At 27.2% G+C, this 3293-nt stretch overlaps 1 long non-coding RNA gene across 1 annotated transcript; it reads left to right on the top strand.

Moving 5' to 3' along the window:
• Positions 1 to 1438: 1438 nt before the first annotated feature.
• On the top strand, positions 1439 to 2766 carry LOC135024757 (uncharacterized). The gene is made up of 3 exons (XR_010221620.1): positions 1439 to 1508; positions 1636 to 1702; positions 2580 to 2766. It is a non-coding gene; the product is annotated as an uncharacterized LOC135024757 (long non-coding RNA).
• The last annotated feature ends 527 nt before the right edge of the window (positions 2767 to 3293 follow it).

The raw sequence follows: 3293 nt of genomic DNA, 5'->3' as shown, positions 1-3293 counted from the left end.
GAATTTCTAAATGCCATTGCCTTCCATCTCAAGTTGGAGTAACTTTAAAACTAATTATAAACATTGTTATTTTTTCATTTTAAAGTTAAGTTTCAGATTTACTATGGTTTATTTTTCATTAGTTGACTTTCAATCATTTTAAATACCATAAAAAAAAAACCACTTTTCACATATTGAATTTTGGGATGCTATCATTACTGGTAAGTAGAATTTTTATAATTATAGAAATTAACTATTATTCAAGTATTTTCTACATTATGTTTTCCATTCTAAAATATACATCAATCAAAAATCTCTAGCTATATTTTAAAAATTTAAAATATAATGGTTTCCCATTTCAGTTTAGCACAGTTGTACCCATGTAATGTTTTTGATAAAGTTTCCCTTCATTAATTTTAACATAAATTTTATTAATATTCTTCAATTAAAACAATTATATTGTTTATCAAACAGATTTACAATATTTTCTATATGAAAACAAATATATATATATATTTGGTTGCACCATTTTGGCAATCCTATTTTTAGTGCAACGGTTAGATTATTTTATTTGCCTAATTCATGGTGGACATGCTGTGGTTCTCCATTTGCTTTTGAAATAAACATCCCAGCATGCACTCTCACAGGTTTGCTTTTATTATATTTAAACATGTTGTCCATGCTTGCTGGGAGGTGTATTTAAAATGCCGAAGGAAACCATGGACTAGGTAATGGTTAGGCAACCTTTGTCTCACCAACTTCTGTGTAACTAAACTACCCAGCATGCACTGCCACAGTGTTGGCATCACTATAATAAAAAAAAAGTTTAAAGGCATGCTGGATGCTGTGGTTCCATAACTCATTTAGACACATGCTGTGTTATCCTGGCCTTATCCTTATGAAATAACTGTTTTTAACACAATAAGATAAATTCTAATTTATGTATAAACTGTAAAAATGCAAAACACTGATAGGTATTAATTAAATTTTTAATGGTTTCTTGTGCATGTTACATACTAAATATTATGATTGGTTAATAACAATCTTACATTGTTACACCTCATTTCTCAAACAAGCAATACCCCCTTCCCTTAAATTTGATTATTTTTTTAAATTATAAAGAATTTATTAGCACACAAATGTCAATATAGTATAGTAGACACTAACTCTAAATTGATGTAACTGTAATGGTCTGCATGCAGGCTCAATCTAGCAGCGGCGATAGCGATGTTCGTGACCGCGCATCGCTATCGCAGAGGGGGCTACACACGAGTGATATGTGCAGAAAATCTAATCAATCTAGTCAGATTGATTAGATTTTAGCCATGGATCTCTCCATGAGTACCCCCCTTAATATTGCTCTCTAAATTGTATACAATTTCAAAGTGCATATCAACTATTCTAAACATTTGCTAACTTTTCTGCAGTGCTAATATATTTAAACAATTTTTTTAAATTAGTTTACTGTTCTGACCTCCCAATCATCATCTGCAAGCCAAAGAAGATTTTTTCTCCTTATTACTTTCCAGGTAATATGCATTTTCAAACAATTTGATGTAGATAATTTGTCTTCTATTTATGTACCTTAATCATCTGTTCTAATGTAATAGTTTAATATTTACATTGTTAATTATAATTTTTTTTTACCTAAACTAGTTATCTTGTTTGCCCTTCCAATCAACTGCAATCCGCAGATTAGGACTCCTCATTATTTGGTTTTGCGGTAACTATACCTATTGAAACAGTTTTTAGCATTTTTATATTTAGCCTGTTTACGTACTTTAATCAGCTCTTAACAAAACATATTACATACATTAAATAATATTTTTAATTTATTTCTTACATAATCTTGTTAACTGTTATGACCTTTGAAATGTCTGATATCCATATCTTCATTTTTAGATTCATAACTTTTTTTTTCATTTAATTATAATTCTAAACTAAATTGTTCTTCTAACATGAATCCTGGAATCATGTACCTTTAAAAATATTAACATATCTAAAATGAACATATTTGCTTTCCCTATACACTAATATATATATTACTACACAGGACCATATCTCTAACTTTGGAAATGCCTAGTAAGGATCCACTCTCTATTGTTAATATTACATAACAATAAAATATTATTCAACTGAATATATTTATTTGAATAAATATCATATTTAACTATATTGTTATGACAGCAATATATTTAATATTTTCCTATTGAATTATTTGAAACAATAACAAAAATAAAATGTTCTTAATTTTGATCCATCATTAATATAAACACTGTCAGATTCGGATGGCAATAGTATTTCCACATCTTCTTCAGAAACTGTGTATATTTACCAAAATATAGTACAATAAGAAAATTATACAATACGAATGAAACAGTGTAATATCTCTCAATGTTTGGGTATTAAAGTTGACAGATTTTTTCCCTTAATGTAAAATAAAAAACGATTACTCTTAGATTAACAAATATGACAAAAAAAAGGTTTGTTTATTTTTACATTATTATATAGAAAACACGTAAAAAAAGTTAATTTTTTTAATTTTTTTATTGAATCATCATTGTTTGTGCACACAGTGTATGACTATTTTTTCAATACAGGAAAAGAAACTTGATCCACAATGAATCCACAACAAAGAATATGAAAACCATCTTGATCCTACATAACATAATCTGATGCGGTGATATTATTCTTATTAATCTTTATTATAGAAACATATACAATATATTTTTTTCAAGATTTATTTATAAATCTATTACCAGTTATAATATGTTAACCTGTTCAAAGTTCACACTTTAGAAAATAAAAGTTTTATTCATTGAAAATACTATGTTAACTTATTTTTTTTTTTATTATTCCTCATACTTACAGCACCCTAAAACTTAAATGATGCAATATGTGGAAAATACATACGCGTGTATGTATTTGAGGGAAACATGGGAAATGATGATAGCGTCAATTGGCTAGATGGTTTACGCCATCAAAGAACCATATATATTTGCTAATCTGATCCCATCCTTACCTTCATAATTTTAATTTAGAAATACAATTTTTTTATATATCAATATAAAAAATTTACTATTTTGCGAGTTTGGAAGCAAAATTGTGTAATGTGTACATTAAACACACAAATATGTTCCGATTGTTAATCTATTCAAATATTATTGCAAATACAATTAGAATATATAAATAGTGGGAGCGCAGAATGAATCCAATATATTGTTTTATTTAAAATATTAATATGTCATCCACATAAAAATGCAGTACATAAACTAGCCTAAGAATAAACAATTGATATTATATAAATGTAAACG

The sequence above is a fragment of the Pseudophryne corroboree genome, chromosome 1 (assembly GCF_028390025.1).
Source record: "Pseudophryne corroboree isolate aPseCor3 chromosome 1, aPseCor3.hap2, whole genome shotgun sequence".
Lineage (NCBI taxonomy): Eukaryota > Metazoa > Chordata > Amphibia > Anura > Myobatrachidae > Pseudophryne > Pseudophryne corroboree.
The sequence above is the reverse complement of the archived record's forward strand: the minus strand, read 5'-3'. Positions and strand labels throughout refer to the sequence as shown.